Raw genomic sequence first — 19,695 nt, forward strand, 5'->3', positions numbered from 1 at the left:
CAAAGAATGGCGACACCTGGGGCTCCGCGCGCGATAACGCGAAGCAGACTAGGGTTAGAGATACGACGGTAACCGCTGCATACTCAGCTGGGGGCGCCACTGAAGCTCCACGGTAGAAATGACACGCGCGCGCGTTCCGCTACCCTCATTCTCCTCCCGCAACGCCGCGATTGAGCAGAAAAGTAATGGGAACTTGAGTTGGCCCTATGACTGCTTCGCTTACTACTCAGGATTTTTTATCACATTTGTTTCTAAGATATCATGGCGGTGATTGTGATGTAGTTGGTTTAAATGGCCCATCCTCTAAAAACCGGAGATGATTAAGATAAGAGGTAATAATGACGGTGGTTAAGTGTATCAGTGCTGTGGCATCTTACCATGCCCATAGCTTCAGCGGTAGCAGTGACGTCCTGGCACATGTTATGAAAACGCTTAGAGCCACGGTCCGTTGCATCGGGTGGCCCTGATGTCCCACATGCTATGAGATGAGTGCTAAAAACTACAATTTCAGCGAGGTAGGCAAAACGTCGTTCCCTTCTGATCGGGGTGGATCAGATAGAAACAATGATGAATGTAAGGGTATCGGGTAGGTGCATAGTTAGGGAAAGTGTCGTTTCCTGGCATCACGGTGTGACAATCATTCAATCAATATGTGGAGAACTGTACGTCGTTGACCGCACTCCTTACAAGCTTCCCCACTTCCCTTACATATATAGGTAAAGGCCCAAGCAGTCCATCTTCCCATAACAGGTTCAATGAAGCAAGAACAGACTGGAATACATTCACAGAAATATCCAAGCTATACTACCCATCCATAACACACCTACACGTAAATGAATCCGCCCAACTCCTCAAGGCGCATAACCTCGACGCCGCCGAAACGTCGGTTCCCCACGCCTGTATTGCCCTGCGAAACCAGAAGAGGCCGTGGTGGAATGAGAACTGTAGGCGGGCACGAGAGGCCGAGAACAACACCTGGGGTATCCTCCGTCGGGGCGCTGCGGTCACCGAAAGAGAGCGTACGTATTTCTCATGGGCTCCTACTATTATAATAATTTTCGCGGTGCTATTAGGTAACACGTTTTCGTAGTTGCCAGTGCGTGCGGAATGGTATCCGATACCGACTGAGACCACATTTGCCTGAGTAGTATGTTATTTTTTTACTTTGTGGACGATTTCCTCTCGACTCACGTGCGGTTTTCGCTAAGCCTAACAGTAGGCTTAGAACGCGTACGGCTCCTGGCGGTTCGGCCCCGGTAGCCAGTCCTAGCCTTTAGGCAAGGTCACCGAGAATCATGGCCCAGATGGACACAGCGATTGAGATTAGCATGTCAGCGAAGGAAAGCAAGATTTCGCAGTTGCAACTAGGCAGCCATGATGGAAGAACAAATGTTGAAGTCCAAGGCGAAGATCTTATTCCCAGTGATACGGCGGAGTGGATGACCTCAGGGAAGCGAGCCAAGCAAGTCGACGTTACTGAACGATATCGATAATGCATCATATCGATAAGGCATCATATGCCCTCGATAATGCATCAAGATTATTGTGAGGCCACGCGGCGGACTCAATGTAACCAGAACTGAATCTTCGATCATCATGTCGGCCATTATTGCGGCGACAGGTTTACTGAAACTGGAAGTAAGTGAAGACACAACTAGCACCTACGTAGCGCAAAATATCATTGTCGTGAGTACCGTACACAAACGTCGCGTAGGGTTGTATCTCAGGATGCGAGGCCTCTTTATAGGAGGAAAGATTCATGAAGTCAGTTCTTATCAGGCGGCATTCACAGTGAAAGGAGTGATAAGAGGAGTAGCTCCTGAAGACTCCGCTCCAGAGTATAATGCTATTATTGTCCACCCGGCCACACCGCTAGCAATTCAGGCACACATAATTGGAAATACAACAACAGTAATTGTTCGGTTTGAAGGACCCAAGGTTCCTAATTATGTGAAATAAGGCCCCATCCTCTTGCGGTGTAGCATGCTAAGCGATATGGCTCGGCTAACCTCGCCTTTACTATTAAATGCATTCTCTCTCTAGCCTTGCATGCGGTGAAGCTGACCATAACATGGATCATGAACGTTATTGTAAACCTAAATGCAAGCTGTGGGAAGGCTAACACGTGACCGGCACCCGGGAGTGCGCAAACAAGTTCAAGGTGCCCTATATTGTCCAACTAGACAACGGAATCGTAAGATGGAGGACTTGCGGAGCCAGCAGCTGTACCGTTTCCCAGAACGAGAAGCCGGCTTCTCGCCACTGCGGCAAACCTCAGTCGAGCGCACAAGAGGACGGTCGCAAACACGTGCCAGTAGCAGTCAACGATCTAATAATAAGCGAAGAGGTAGCCCTCATTCACACAGCCGTCACCTTCTCCGTCACGGCACCGTCACGTCAACAAAAAGCGACGTTGACCGAACGGGGAAGTGTTCAGACTGGATCTACACGGGAGCCCTCCGTCAGACTACAGGGTCGTCTGTCTAGTGATCAGTTTAGCCTAGAATTGAGCGTTTTTAATCTGAAAAGTAAAGAAAATGGTTTGTGCTCACTTTTCGCTAAATTTAGCCGTAAGAATTTGTTTTCTGATTAGCTGGTTTAGCGCGGGGCATGGTCCCGTCACGTTGACGTGACGGAAACGTAGAGCTCGACCTCCCGTCACCCTCGCACCGTTTTCGGCGAGAAATCGGCCGAAAAACGGCGCCCATGACGGAAGACGGTGACGTGACGGTGACGTGACGGGGTGTACAACGGCTGTGGGAATGAGAGCTTAGTCGTAACCAACAACCGTCAGAAACTACAGGATTTCCCGCTCAATATATTCCAAACGCCACACTGTAAAACTGGCCGTCACTTTTACGGCCAAGTGACCGTGATTTTTGACAAGCAGTCAACGTAAATGGGGAAGACTTATGTTTCGCGGTCAACTCCATGGGAGAGGGGATACAACAAAGAGCGAAAGGAAACAAACAAACCGATTTCGGTAATACAGCACTCTGATTAGCCACCCCAGGCGGCTCTCGCGGGTGGAGCCCTTCGCATTTTCTCTTGTTCGACGCCGGCTTGTCGAAGAATGCTTCTCTTGTAGGGGACCCCCCCGGGAGGCACCGCTGCCTGTTTCTGGGATGAGTGGGGGTCTTTCAAAGGACGTATCCTTTGTCTCCCCTCGCGGCGGTCGCGGCGGCTGCCGCCGTCCGCGCGATCGGGGGGAGGAGGGAGGAGGGACATTTTCCTCTGTTTTCGGAAAGCGTCAGGGTAGCCGTCCTTTACCATGGCCGGGCGCACACATACTTCTTCGAAACTGCGGCGGAGCAAACGTCTCTTTTCTGGTCCCCTTCAGCAAGCAGCCATGCGTAGGGAGCTGCAGCAACAGAAGCAGAACAAGTGCATCTGATGGGGGTAAGTGAACGATTTACCGCATCAAGAGATTTTTTCTCGCAAAAAAAAACAAAACAAACTGCGAACGCAATAATTGTGAAGCAAGCTCAAGTGTGCAGAGTATATTGGTTCGAATACTATGACGACCGTCGTGTCAAAAACTGGAATCGTGTTTCGGCATCTGTAGTTTGAACGGGCAGCATGCTCGTCGGTGCGAGCGGCCGGCAAGGCATAACTGCGTCGTGAGAACGATAGCCACCATCGCTCCGGCCGCTGCACGGCATGGAGCTTTTAGTTTGTCTAGCACTTTTATTTGCCCCCAAACAGGAAATGCGTCACGCGTTTTGATGAGTTTTGTCTCCAACTGACACAGTTGCGGAACTTCTACATGGGAAGACATAGGCGGGCATCGACAGCGCCTGATTTCGGAACCGCAGTAGGCGGGCGTTTCTTTAAGTGCACGACGCGTATGTATAGTTAGAATATAATTTTGCGCGTAACAATGCTTTTGTTCGTGCCCGCGCACCCGCCGAAACTCGGTAATAAGCAATGGCTTGTCGCTTGTTCACGCCGCAGCACTGTTTCCGAAAGGTGGGGTGGAGAACGGTAGGGGGCTGTCGACTCTTTCATCGGGTCCTGATAGGGCAGAAAATCAGCACACTAACGACTGCTTAAACTTGACGGGCCAAGAGCTTCTGGACACATGTAAACTCTGCGCGTCTTTTTTTCTCGTGCGTCGCATTTTTGTGCAAAGTATGTATAATTTTACTCACGATCGTTGCGTCGCTCCTTCAACTGCGACGGTGCGTAGGTGCAGTAATTTTGTCGCCATGCAGGCTCGAAGATTGAACTCGAGCGGGTCTTCATAGCAGTCGACGAACACGGCAGCGTCACCACAACTATACTATGAAGCACGCAGTGTCACCCGTCATTGTGGATTCTTCATGTTCAACGTTTGTTACCGACACGGCCACCCTCATTCTCACGATGGAGTTTGCAAAGGTAAATGAGTGTGGAACAACTTCATCTCGATAACGGCTAAAATTTTGTTAACTTTCTCATCGCGGCGGCCACGTACTAAAGAAAAATTCACAGCATATCCACGGGGTGAATGATGATGAGTGGGCGAAGCTCCTGAGGGGAAATCATCGGTAAATACGTGACTCTTCAGTGAAAGTTCGCCCACTACATCTGTGTCCGAACGTAACGTCTAGAAAGTCTCGCTTAAACCGCGCGTCGGCACCTTGGGGCTGAGCTCGCCTGATGCGTTTTGCAGACGCCTCACGAGCTCTCACTGCATCTGGGTCTGCCTGCCGATACGCGCGCTTTCTCGCCGCTTCCCGTTCTCTGACGTTTTGGAGATCCTCTTCGCGCCGCAGCCGTGCCGCTTCGCGTACGGCAGGGTCCTCGCGCCGTTGCCGTGACGCTTGGGCCTCTCGTTCTCGAACGTTGGGATCTTGGCGGCGTCGTCGCGCCGCCAGGCGACACGCTTCGGCCTCCCGCTCTCGTACGGCAGGATCTTGGCGGTGGCGTCGCGCAGCTTCACGGAGCGCTTCTGCCTCGCGGGCTAGCACATCTGCAGCCTTATCCATCGGGCGACTCCGAGCGCGCGCCAACAGCGAACGGATTTTATTACAACGCTCCCCGCCATCTAGTAAACAATCTAAGAACTAAACTAGAGGTAGCCACGCCATCTAGTAAACAATCCAAGAACTGAACTAGAGGTAGCCACGCCATCTAGTAAACAATCCAAGCGCATCTTTTCATCATATACAAGTACCGCCATCTAGTAAACAATCCAAGAACTAAACTAGAGGTACCCACGCCATCTATTAAACAATCCAAGAAATAAAGTAGAGGTGGCTACATACATACGTCGAGGATGGACAGACCCACGCCTTAAGGAGCTTCGCCCCTAAAAACTACTGTGACCTTCTGGCAGCTTCCTTTGTTCTGTGGTTACATAGTGCGACGTGGCTTATTGAAATGGGGTTTTTATTTTTTATCTTTTTACGCCATAGTTTTATGCACATACTACGTATACTAAACTTTTTCCATTTAACTTTTGCACAGTATTCTTGAAAAGTCGCTGTCTTATTAAAGCTAATAGAAAAGACGCTGTTTCGATTGGATTAAAATATTGTCATATTTGTTTGCATTGTCCAAAACCTGTTTTTGTGTAGGTTGATGCCTTTTTGTTGTCTATTATATACAATTTTGTCCAAATACCATTAATATCAGGTTCCACCTAATCACAATGCAAATCGTTCTATTTTTCAGATGCTGTGGATCATGGCTTTTCAGGAAATCAACAGAAAAGCCACAAGTTTGCTGTGCATTCCTGCATCCATGCTGCTATGTACCATTCTGCAGCAATAAATACCAGAGCACTGAAGCTAATCGTTGTAGTTTCTTTTATCAGTTACTGCCCACTGCATGTGAAGATTGGGCAGTTCAGCTGAACACTACATTTTATTTACATTTGACGTCTAAATGACAGTTTGCTGTGAAACACTGAGGCCGTCATATTGACGGGCCATTAGTATTTCATATTGACAAGGATACATCAAAATGACATAATGAAAAGACGTCAGCCCGTCATTTTGAGGACTAATTTGTATTTCAGGATGACAAACAAGACGTGAAAATGACCAAAAACGATGTCATTTTGTATTGACGACCACCCGTCAATTTGACAGCAAACCGCTTGGAAATAGAGCTGGCAGAACTTTTCCGTCATTTTCACCAATTTTTTTTTACGGTTCAGTAAAGATAATCCAGGCGGCAGTGAATATAATCCAGGCGCCAACCAATATAATCCAGGACCCACGCAGTGCAGAACACATGACAGCGCTTTGTAATTTAGTTCGCAACCACTACAAATCCGGGCGCAGTGCATTTTCATCCAAGTTAAATGGACTAGGTTACCTGACCACTTTAACCAGCCTACCTAAGAACTGCGCAATAAAACCGTCACGTGACTATCCAGCACTCTCGCCTAATTATTATACTGAATACGAGGATGGTGTCATGGGTATGAATTAAGGCATTTAAATTGCTCGCTTCCGCGAAATTTTAGGGGAAACTGCCGGAATGCCTAACTCTCGAAACCCTATACGGGCCCGAACGTGGGACGACAGGTGGCGCTGCTGGCGCCGTTCAACAGCGCCACCCGCGGAAGAAAATACCCGCAATGGTCGGGACATGCCCTCGCGTGTAGGTGTGGAGATCGCGTATTTCCGTGTTGTTTAAAGGGGCAAACTCTCGTTACCGTGATTATGTTAGTCGTGACGTGAGAAACTCGAGTTTTTTTTTTTCAGAAATTATGTCTGGGCGACACGCGTTCGGTGGAATTAATTGCATAATAGAGGTATTACTTCATTATTCCTTAGTCATTGATTTGGTTAAACGTCAATGATGTAACCAGGGCTTGTGAGGTACCAAATTAATGGTCTCGATATGGGGAATCACGTGGGAGAAATTAAAAATTGCTTATGTCAGAGTAATACCACAAGGGCTTGTGAAGTATCAAATTAGAGGTATCAATAAGTGGTATCACGTGGTACAAATAAAAAATAGCTTCCCGGTTGCCCTCATGAGAGTCACGTGAGCCCTAGATTGGGTTAAAAGTCAAAGTGATGGCACTAGGGCTTATGAGGTATCAAATTAAAGGTCTCGATGAGGGGAATCCCATGCGAAAATTAAAAATTGCTGCCTAGTTAAAGTCGTGAGATAGCCGCGTGAGTCATACATTCTCCTAAAAGTGAAAGATATATCACTATGGCTTGTGAGGTATCAAGTTAAAGGGCTCGATGAGCGGAGTCACGTAGGACAAATTAAAAATTGCTTCCAGGTTATAGGCATTAGATAGTCACGTGATTCACAAATTGGGTTTCAAGTTAATGTGACGACACTAAGGCTTGTGAGGTACCAAAATAAATGTCTCAATGAGGGGAATCACGTGCGACAATTTATAAATTTCTTCCTAGCTAAAGTCATGATAACAGTCACGTAATTCCCAAAATGGAATAAAAGTTGAAGTCACGCCGCTAGGGCTTGTGAGGAATAAAATTAAAGGTCGCCATGAGGGTAATCACGTGGGACAAATTAAAAATCGCGTCCTGGTTATAGTCATGAGATAGTCACGTGAGGCATAGATTGCATTAAAAGTCAATGTGATGGAACTAGGGCTTGTGTGGTATCAAATTAAAGGTCTCGATGAGGGAGTCATTTGGGACAAAGTAAAAATTGCTTCCTGGTTATAGCCATGGTATAGTCACGTGAGCCATAGATTGGGTAAAAAGTCAACTTTATGACGCTAAGGCTTGTGAGGTATCAAAGTAAAGGTCTCGATGAGGAGAATCGCGTGGGAAAATTTAAAAATTGCGTCCTGGTTATAGTCATGAGATGGTCCCGTAAGTCATATATTACATTAAAAGTTAATGTGAGGCCACTAGGGCTTGTGGGGTATGAAAATAAAGGTCTCGATGAGGGGAATCACGTGGCACAAATTATAAATTGCTTCGTGGTTATAGTAATGGGATAGTTACATGAGTCATAAATTGGGTTAAATGTCAATGTGACGCCACTAGGGCTTGTGAGGTATCAAATTAAAGGTCTCGATGAGGGGAGTCACGTGGGACAAATTAAAAATAGCTTCCTAGTTATAGCCTTGAGATAGTCCCGTGAGTCATAAATTAAATCAAAAGTCAACTTGATGACGCTAGGGCTTGTGAGTTATCAAATTAAAGGTCTCGATGAGGAGAATGGCGTGGGACAGTTGAAAAATTACTTCCTGGTTACAGTCATGAAATCGTCACGTGAGTCATAGAATGGATTAAAAGTGACAGGTATGTCACTAAGGCTTGTGAGATATCAAATTAAAGATGTCAATGAGGGGAGTCACGTGGGAGAAAATAAAAACAGCTTCCTGGTTAGAGTCATGACACAGGCATGTGAGTCATAGACTACATTAAAAGTCAATGTGATGCCACTAGGGCTTGTGAGGTATCAAACTAAAGATCTGAATGAGGCGAGTCACGTGGGACAAATTAAAAATAGCTTCCTGGTTAGAGTCATGAGATAGTCACGTGAGTCATAGATTATGTTAAAGTCAGTGTGATGCCGCTAGGGCTTGTGGGGTATCCAAATAAAGGACGCTATGAGGGAAAGGCGTGGCACAAATTAAACACAGCTTCCTGGTTATAGTCATGACATAGTTACGTGAGTCATAGATTGGGTTAAAAGTGAAAGTTATGTCACTATGGCTTGTGCGGTTTTAAATTAAAGATCTCAATGAGGATAGTCACCTGGGACAAATTAAAAATAGCTTCCTGGTTGGAGTCATGAGATATTCACGTGAGTCATTGATTACGTTAAAAGTCAATGTGATGCCACTAGGGCTTATGGGGTATCAAAATAAAGGTCTCGATGAGGGTGATCATGTGGGACAGTTTAAAAATTGCTTTATAGTTATCGAAATCGGATAGTCACATGAGTGATAGATTAAAAGTCAACGTGAAGCCAATATTGCTTGTGAACTATCAAAATAAATGTCTAGATGAGGGGAGTCACGTGGGACAAAGCAAAAATTGCTTCCTGGTTATAGTCATGAGATAGTGGCGTGAGTCAAAGATTACGTTAAAAGTCAATTTCTTGCCACTGGGGCTTTTCAGGTGTCAAAACAAGGGTCTCGATTAGGGGAACCGCGCGGGACAAATCAAAAATTGCTTCCTGGTGACAGACATGAGATAGTCACGTGAGTCATAGATTACGTTAAAATTCAATGTGACGCCACTAGCGCTTGTGAGGTATCAAATTAAAGGTCTTAATTAGGGGAATCACGTAGTACATTTGAAAAATTGCTTCCTGGTTATAGTCATGATATTGGTCACCTGAGTCACAAATTGGGTTATAATCAAAATGATGCCACTAGGGCTTTTTAGGTATCAAATTAAAGGTCGCGATGAGGGGAATCACGTGGGACAATATAAAATTGCTTCCTGGTTATAGTTATGAGATGGTCACGTGAGTCACAAATTGGGTTAAACGTCAAAATTATGCCACTAGGGCTTGAGAGGTATGAGAATAAAGGACGCTATGAGGGGGAAAAAGTAAAACAAATTAAAAATTGCTTCCTGGTTATGGTCGTGAGATAGTTACATGAGTCATATATTGGGTTAAATGTCAAAATGACGCCGTTAGGGCTTGTGAGGTATGAAATTGAAAGTCTCTATGAGAGAATCACGTGGGACAAATTGAATATTGCTTCCTGATTATAGGCATGAGATAGTCTCGCAAGTCATACATTGGGTTAAAAGTCAAAGTGAAGCCCTAGAGCTTGTTATTGGCTGCCCGAATGTAAAAAGAAAGTTACGTACGCGGAAAGAGGCTAACGATGGGTTAAAAAGTTGGTAATTAGATATCTTATGATGTCGCGTGACTTCTATGGTTGATTAAACAGTCACGTGACTTTCTATGACGTGTATTTTTCACGAGTAAAAGCATCATAGGTATCAAATGATCGCCATGCATTTGCTTGTTAGCGGTATATGCAAAACATTTGTCGTTGCAAACATTATTCCTAAAGCTGTAGCATGATTTCCATGTGTCAAGAATTAGTCACGTGACTCACCATGAGGTTAGTTGCATCACGAAGATTGGCATCATGGGCATGAAAAGAACACTGTTGAATTGCTTGTTTACATGATGCGCAAAAACGTCTTGTCATAGGGAACATGTCTCCTTTGGATGCCGCATGACTCCTATGGATCATGAATTGGTCACGTGAATTGCTATGAGGTTTATTACACGACGAGCATTGCCATCATCGGTGTCAAACGAACGCTGTTTAATTCCTTGTATTCGAGATGTGTAGGAGAATCTTGTCATGGTGAATATGATTCCTTATGATGACGAATGACTCCAATGAACCATGAATTAGTAACCTGACTTATTATGAGGTGTATTACATCCCGAGTACTGGCATAATGGGTGTCAAATAAACGCTGTTGAATTGCTTGTTTTCGTGATGTGAGGAAAAAGCCTGTTATTGTCAAAATGTTACCTTAGAACTCGCGTCACCCTAATTGATCATGAAATATTTATGGGAGTTGTAAGGTTTATTATTCCCCGAGTAATCACATCATAGGTACAAAAAATGCTGTTGAATTGCTGCTTACGTGAATACCAATTTTTTTCCTTGTGCACGTGATTACGGATGATATGGCATGGTTCCTAAGTATCATAGATATGTAATGTGACATACTATGAGGATTATGACGTCACGCGTACTCTCACAGTTTATATCCAATATAACGCTATTGAATCGCTTCTTCACGTGATTTGCGAAATCACGCTTTTTTGCTATAGTGCGTGATTGCAAGCACATCAATTTGAAAGCAGAACGGAGGGCCTGGTTTCGCGAATGCTGAAAACATATAGGTGTGATACTCTTCATTACAGTTCCGTCATGACTAGGCAATATATATATATATATATATATATATATATATATATATATATATATATATATATATATATATATATATATATATATATATATATATATATATATATATATATATATATTTATATATATACATAAGACAGAAATAAGGGTTGGCAGGTCAAGAAAACCTCGGAAAACAATGGGAGGATATGGTAGGTCATTGAAACAGAAAAAGCATTTGGAAGCAAAGAAGACCGGTATTCTGGAGGTCGTGGGTTCGGATCCCACCAGGCGGACATTTTTTCTTCACTTTCTTTCCAAATTCTTTATCTGTTTCAATGGCCTACCATTTCCTCCCATTTATTTTCCGAGGTTTTCTTGACTGCCAACCCTTATTTCTGTCTTATTTTCAACGAGCCCCTCATTTCCTATTCTGATTCGCTATATATACACTTGACTAAAGCTTGGGATTGGGCTAGTTGGTTTGACATCTCAGGGGGAAAAAACAGCGCAGAGACGGGGACTAACGGACGAAAAGACAGTACAAGCACTGACTAACAACTGGGGGTGCTTTATTGCGTTCTGCAATTTATACATGAGGAAAAAGTGACGTCACAACCCTAGGAAAAGAAAAGTACACGCTGAAATGAATTGCACTGTGAACGAACAATGAGTTTTTCAGGACCTGACAAGCGCTATCTGTCGATATACGCTATTGAGGAAAGCAAGTTCTCTTTGCTGAAACGTAGGCCACAATCGTGCTTTTACCTTGTTCGAAGTTTTTCTTCTCTTGTGTTCTCTACCATCTTCAAAGTTCTACTACTCCCTGGATTTTATATATATATATCTATATATATATATATATATAAAAGGATGGTCCCTTTCACTCCGATTAGTCCGAGTGGCGCTGGCTACCACCCCCAACCACAGGAAACTAATACCTTAACAAAAATACCCGACAAAGTTAAGGGGAGAACCGCCCCGACGGTAGCGTAGCGGTCATCACACCAGACGCATATTGTGTAGGTCAAGGGTGCGGGTACCGCCCGGCAGGCGTGTATTTTTCTACTTTCTTTGAGCACGAAAATTGAGTCTATGTGAAGCTAAAAAATCACGTACCACATTTCCCCTTTGGTATGGTTGACCATTTGTTGCTAGAGATTTTCTTTACTGCATGATATTGTTATTGGTGCCCTCTGTATGCAAGCGACGATGTTTTAACCTCTTGCAAATGTAAACTTTTAGATCACCTTATTCTTCCTTGAGTTGTCAGGATTGCTTACTTTACAAAGTTGCAATATTAACACAAAGAACACTACCATTTGAAAAGCCTGGGATAAAAACATGCCAAGGGGTTCACCGAAGACTGGTGCTTTTCATCAGACTGAAGAAAACGCTCAAATAAATCTAAAATGGAGGTGAACATACACCAATAGCTTCATTCGCCATGCGTAGGCTATTCGTAACATTATAACAGATGAGGCTACGTTCTCCTCGAAAAATATAAAATGGTTTTTCCTGTATGTGTCTTCTATGTATTTTTGAGCACAGTGTGTTCGCGGTCAAAAGTTGAGAAAATGAAACCAGAAATACGGATTACGCAAGCACCAATGTCGAATATACAGCTCCTGTTTTGCTGGGGTGAAATGTTCAAGTTCAAGTTCAAGTTCAAGTTCAGGTTTATTTCATTTTTTTGCATAACATAAGCGAGTACAATGACAAAGGTGGTCCCGAAGTTGAGAACTGTCGGGGGGACCTCGTTACATAATGTAATTTTAATAGAACAAAACGCAGCAAGCATTGAGCAGGTTTTAGAACATCCTGAAATATAATTAAGACAAGCAAAAAACAATGTATCGAACAGGAACCATGCAATAACGCTTCATTGAGAATTAGCACACAAATATTCTGGAAAATCAATTATACAAATCAAAAACACTTATAGTTTACTAGATATGTAGTTCTCTAAGAAGATATAATTTAAATAATTTACGAAAAGAATGTAATGCATAACTTCACTTAATTTCTTCAGGTATTATGTTCCAAGTCGACACACCAGCAAATTTTGCGGTCTGTTTGCCGTAGTTCGTACGCACGTTTGGCGTCAAGAAATTGTTTCGGGCAGAGAATCGGGTTTTATTTCTGTTAATGAGATGCTCACGGGGCAATCCATCAATGGATATGTGATTATGGACAAGGCGATACATAAATGAAGCCAGATTTAAAATAAATAAGTCGTTTACCGGAAGCACGCCTAGGTTAATGTAGAGTGGCATGGAATGAGACTGATAAGGAGCAAATGTAATGATTCGGAGAGCCTGATTTTTAAGGATTTGAAGAGGTTCCATATGGGTAGCATATGTATTGCCCCATGATGAAATGCAGTACGAAAGATGACCATGAATATAAGCATAGTATAACGAAAGAACAATTCGTGGGTGAAAATAAGGGCGCGCTTTGATAAGAACATGAATTCCGAAAGCTACCTTTTTAAGCAATGATTGCACGTGATGATTAAACTTTAAATTTCTGTCTAAGACAACGCCGAGAAACTTCGTAGTATCAGATAAAGAGATTACATGGTTGTCGAGAGTTAGAAACGCGCGCGAGGTAGGGGTCTGGGGGAAGAAAATATCATAAATGTATTTTTTGTTGGGTTTATTTGAAGACTGTTTATGGCGCACCAACGATGAACGTTTAATAAGTCTGAATTCAATCTTTGCTGAATCTCATAGGCTGATTTATCTGATGTAAAGATGGTAGTATCGTCGGCATAAATGAGGCTGTTTGAATGGGTAAGAATAGCAGGAAGGTCATTATAAATAACAGAAATAGTAGAGTACCTAGTATGGAGCCTTGTGGAACTCCAGTGTTGATTGATTTAGAAGTGGAAGGTGTACCGTTAATGAAAACAATCTGAGAGCGGTTCGTTAAATAACTACGAAGGAATTCCAATGGAGGCCCTGATATGCCATATGCTTCAAGTTTATGTAACAAAATATGGTGGTTAATTTTATCAAACGCCTTAGTTAGGTCAATGAAAACTGCTCCAACGAGTAAACCTTCGTCGATAGCCTTTTTAATTTGGTCAGTAAAACTAAGTACTGCTAGTTCCGTAGAGTAGCCAGGCCTGAAACCAAATTGGTGTGAAGAGAGTGGGTTAAATTTCAGGAGGTGAGACATTAATCGGATGTAAAAAAGTTTTTCAAATTACTTTACTAAAGAACAGAAGAATACAGATCGGGCGGTAGTTATTGATACATAAACGGTCTCTTTTTTTGAAAAAAGGAGTAGTTTTACCAACTACTCGGAAAATCGGAAAATTTGCCAGTTTAAACAACTTGTTAATGATTTCGGCTAAAATAAGCGATAATTCAAGACACACCAGTTTTATCTTAGATGGGTGAATATAGTCTAGGCCGGGTCCGGTCGTTTTAAGAGATGAAATAACATTGTAAACTTCTGCCGTCGAAGTAGGACGTAAATAAAAAGAATGAGGACAACGTGACAGAACGGGTAAAGAAGGATTAATCTGGGAGCTATCACAGTTGGCAAAGTGTTCACTGAAAGCTTCTGCAATGTCACTGGGATCGGAAATAGAACAGTCATGAACTAATATTTTTGATAAATGTGGCGGGGTACAGTTGTTTAAAAATCTGTTGATTAATTGCCAGTTCTTCTGGGTATCATTGCCGTTCTTTTGAATTTCTTTTTCATAGTTATCACGTTTGGCCCGCTTCAACAACATTGATAGCACGTTAGAATATTTCTTGAACCGATTTTTCAGGGAAATATTAGAAGATTGGGCTTTTAATTTTTTTCTGAGATTTTCCTTCTTAGATATGGAACGTAGCAATCCCGGAGTAATCCATGGATTCCTAGGGGAGCGATACCACTTCGTGATATGGGTTACAGATGTACATTCAGTGAAGCACGCGCTTATTTTCATAGAAAAATCACGAAACGCTTTTTCTGCGCATTGCTCTACCGCTACAGAACCCCAGTCAGTACCACGTGTTAGTTCTACAAATTTTGTGGAATTAAATATGGACTTCGTATGGACACTCGTTTGAACGGGAGTATGTGCTCCTAGGCACAAAAAAACTGGGTAATGATCAGTGAATAAGTAGTCAATAACACCAGAATTCAAAATGCAGTCAATATTACACATGATATGATCGATTAACGATGATGAGCCACTTGCATCGCATCTGGTAGGATAATTGATGAGAGAAGTCATTCCATAGCCAAGGTAACAATTCACATATTCAGCACAGGTTGTACTATTTGTGTCAATAATGTTTATATTTATCTCTCCACAGATTAAAATATTTTTGTGTTGATTTGTTAATCTATCTAGAATGGTTGTCAACTGGATGCAGAAATCTGAATATGAAGAAGAGGGTGACCGATAGATGGACGCGATTATTGTACTGCGATTATTCATTGGAAGGACGGCGGGCTCGAATTCTAGCCAGACAGATTCGCAATTGATGTTATTAAATGAGATGTCATTGCGACGCCTGTATGAAAGTGACGACGTAATTAGTATAGCAGACCCTCCTGTACGATGGTTGTCCCGGTTACAGTATTTCGAAGCGTATCCTGGTAGCGCATACAAACTACCGTCACCGATAGACAACCATGTTTCAGAGAGACATACGATTGAAAATGTGTGGTCAACTATAGAAAGGAATGCTAGCAAGTCATCATAGTGTTTGGGAAGGCTTCGCATATTGAAGTGTATGAGTGATAATGCGGGTGATTGCTCACGGAGCAGTGCTTTGGCCTCCTGGCATGTGAATACACACGAGGCCATAAGGAAAAGAACAAATGGTCATCAAGAGTGCATGCACAAGCCTAAGATACGAATCTGAGGTCTTCCACGCCTGAGATGCGACATACGCGGCTGTCATCAGTTTTCCTAGCCTTGATAGCACCATTGTTTGTCCAAAGGTGCTTCCAACTGTGTTCTTTCTTCAGTGATAGCGCCTGTGCGAAGAAACGGTTTTTTTCTGGCGTGAGATGTTCATTGACGAAGATAGGGTTATCTGTCTTAGATTGAATTCCGATGTCAGTAGTTGTTAGTCGGGACTTCCTAGCTTTACTGGTGAACTCTATTTTTTTGGTCCTCGAAACAAACCGCGCTATGATGCGCTGCGTACCGTTCTTCGCAGGAACGGTAAAGGGAATATGTAAAGGAAATATGTGAATAAAAGCGGTGAACATCCGCGCTAAGAATGATTCGATAAGCTTATCGCTACAATGAAATTTCAAGAAAAAAAGTAGAGGCAACTCCGATGCTGCTCCAATGATTTAGGTAACAGAATCGAGATATGGCACTTTGGAGTTAGGGGGAGGACGGCAGGAACGACCTTCGCCGGGTTGGCTCTGCTTTCCCCGAAGGGATCGGGCCCCCGAGCCTCCCGGTAGTTGGTGGGGATGAGTAGGATTTTTGCAATTTTCTTGCCAACCATGATGTGCCTTTAACTGCAACAACACTATGTACCTCTGTCTACGTCTAACTACCTCTATGTACAATGATAAAGAATGGATTTATTTGGTTTGCATCAATGCCGATTTCACCTGTGTTTTTATAACGAATCCACGCGGCTGATTTTGGGTAAGTAATATCACGTGGCATTCTTTTCTGACGTAGATAAAAAGGCGTGGCTCAAAACAAGGAGGCCTGTTAGGTGCTTGGACCAAAAATACTCTTTAGTCAAACAGTTCGCTGTTCAGGGCAAATTTTTGTTGTTGACAGAATGGACAGTCCTGACAAATATTGACAAAGGTGGACGGTACTGAGGTGTAATTACCATTCTGTAACCCCCCCCCCCCCCCTAGCCCTAGTTTTCATTCCGGTAAGGCTGATTTACTCGCTGCGGTCTTGGGCACCTTCTCGCGAGCGTGACCGCTCTTTGACAACTATTTTTCATTCGTTTTCACGGATGCCTTTTTGACACGTCGCGCAGTAGTTTCATAACGGCGGTTGATTGCGAAGAGGAAACAGATGCGCGGATATGCGTAAGAAGGAGTTACATCCTCAGTCGTCCCTGAACCTCTAGCCACCGTAGTTTCAGCTCGAAATCTACCTACCAAAATCTACTGGTTGAAGAGCGACTTTCCAAGTTGGAATGCCGGCGTGAGCCCATAACTCCTCTTCAGTTGAGAAGGCGTTCGGAGCGACATTTTCGCCGGTGTCTCTTTATAGTGTCTCTTTATAGTTTTATAGTGACGCATCAAAAACTGAAACTATGGTGACTTGCGCTGCTCATGGGCCAAACTTTGATGCATGCACAACCATGAGCACATACACCACAATTTACTCAGCTAAAGCAAATGGCATCTTTCTCATTGCCCAACGCATTCTTGAACACCAAATTCCAAAGTCTTACGTATACTGATTCCTTGAGCGTTGTGCGCACATTGACATCACACAACTCGTGCAAAAACAGAAAGGCCGTTATGGTTCTCAACAATATCATGTCTATATATAAGCTAAAAAACTCTTTCTGGTCTTGTGCTGCGTTCCAGGCCACGCTGGGATCGCTGGTAATGAGGTTGCTGATGCGAGGGCTGCTGCCACCGCATTCAGGAACAAAGTAGACATAACAGCACTTTCACACAGTGACGTTAAGCCACAAATTCAACAACGCCTTCGTAACAAATGGCAAACACAATGGAATGTACAGACAGACAACAAGCTACGTGTACTAAACCACACTTGTGACGATACACAACTGACTCACAGAACAGACACATCGAAGCGACCTTGCAAGGTTGCGGATAGCTCACACACATGCAACACACTCGCAGCTGCTCGCTGGATCTCCGAGGCCCATGTGCAGCGGGTGTGGAGAGGGCCTATCCGTAAAACGCATATCCTCATACAATGCAAGGCACTAGAAAAAACACGACTCAAACACTTTGCACAACTATACAGACAACACATTTCACTACACCCATCGTACTTTTTAGGGGACGACCCCATTATTACCCACACGCGTATTTTTAAGTTTCTTAGCCATGTCAAGTTTTTACACCTCAATGCTTACCATGCATGTTCAAACCCTGGCCCTTAACACCAGTCATCTTTATTGCTTTTAATGTCATCTCACGTATATTTTTAGTAAATGGTTTACACTTACTATCATCTCGTCCTCATAATGCAACTTTATATAGAATTCTTTGCCCTTAGTCGGCCATGCGCCACAAAACCCAACCATCATCCCATCATCATCATCAAAAATGACCTGCCGCATACATTCTCTTCCAGCTGGCGTTCATATTCAGTCGAAGTGATATTTAAGGACCGGTTGGTTCGACGAACGTGGACTTCACCCCACAAAAATGAAGGGTGGTAGTGAACATCATTTTACAAGACACGAACGGGAAAATGTACTTAGCCGTTCACATCATCTTTCGAAAACCGAGATTAGCTTGCTCCAAATTTCTTGTTAACACAAATTTCTTTCGTCTAATATAAGGGCCGAAAAGAGAAACGCTCACAAAGTAGGTGTGTGGTACATTTATGAGCCAGTACTACAGTCAGTGCGCGAAAGAAATAACAAACTTTTTCATAGACTATTTTACACTACACTCTACTGAAGACGCTACTATGTGACAGCATTTTTGTTTACTTCACCCCGGATCATCATAATTACTAGAAAAAACTGGCTTTCCTGCAGTGCGTTTTGGTTTGACTACTGGGGACGGCAGCGAGAAGCTGAAAGCTTCGCTTTAATTATTCGTTACCTGAACGTATGCCTGGCACGTCATTGCGCAGTTGGTGCATGATCATTGGTGTGGTAGAAGCACCAATAAAAGAATTGAGACGTGACAAAGTTGGCTCAGTAGTGACTACTCTTAATTTTTAGGCTCATTAATTTTTTCCGCAGCCCTCCAGTCTTCCATGTCTCGGTCAATTAGTTGGGATTGTAACGCACGAGGCCGGGCATAAATTTACTGAAATAATGACCGGTCATGCAGGACATGCGCGTTTATGTATAGTTTTAGATTTTATGCTTTGTCTGTTTTCCTTTTCTGATTTCCAATTAACTTGCTGTGAACGCATTTCCCTTTTGTCAAGGAGGTTGAATCTTCAACGCATTTGCATTCAGGATTTTCGGAAGGACATGTGTCGCCATATGTCAAGCCAGGGTCGCACTGAAAAAGAATGAAAAAAACAGGACTTTTATAGGCCTCTCTACGGTATAGCTACACAACTAGCAGTAGTACACCGTAATTACGGGTGGGAATTTGCGCTAATGGCAGTTATGGGAGTACCCCATGTTGAGGTATTTCTTACTTGTCATAGTTCACCATGGTGCTGCACATAATTAGAAACTCCCACCTCAGTAAACACATCCGATCCTACAGGAGGCATTAAGCTATAAAAATCACTGAAACCACGTTTGATTGAAACCATCTGAATACAACATGTACCAAGATAAGGTGCGTGTAGTACGTATAGCCCGCCAGCGGAGAGAGGTTGCACCGCACGGAACGCGCGCGCGTACCTGACGAAGAAACGCACTTTACGGATTGATGCAGCGGTGCCGTAGAGGGGCGCAGTGGTTGCGTATAGGTATAGCATCCGCCTTTCGTACAGAAGGACCGTGGTTCAAATACCGGTACCAGACAATTCCCACCGGATTTTTAAAAAAAGTCGTGTATTGATGGTATTGTAAAATGAAGCTTGGGGTGCGGCCTGACCCCGGCCACCATTTCCGGTAACGCACTCCCTCACCAGAGCAGGATTGGCCACCGTGGTGTAGTAATGACCGCAACATCCCATGAATACCCCAATTAACCCACGGCCCTCAGTCTACAGTGGCTGGAAAGCAACTGACCATGGCGGCGGT

The 19,695-nt window shown here is 43.6% G+C and overlaps 1 long non-coding RNA gene across 1 annotated transcript in view; it reads right to left on the bottom strand.

Moving 5' to 3' along the window:
• Positions 1–18,372: 18,372 nt before the first annotated feature.
• Positions 18,373–19,695, bottom strand: part of LOC144145539 (uncharacterized) — a 53,458-nt gene continuing 52,135 nt past the window's right edge. Inside the window, exon 3 of the long non-coding RNA XR_013317520.1 lies at positions 18,373–18,997. This is a non-coding gene — a long non-coding RNA (uncharacterized LOC144145539). The remainder of the gene's footprint in view (positions 18,998–19,695) is intronic.

Source organism: Haemaphysalis longicornis, unplaced genomic scaffold (genome assembly GCF_048455015.1).
Source record: "Haemaphysalis longicornis isolate Haplotype H1 unplaced genomic scaffold, Haemaphysalis longicornis Haplotype H1 scaffold_7, whole genome shotgun sequence".
Taxonomy (NCBI): Eukaryota; Metazoa; Arthropoda; class Arachnida; order Ixodida; family Ixodidae; genus Haemaphysalis; species Haemaphysalis longicornis.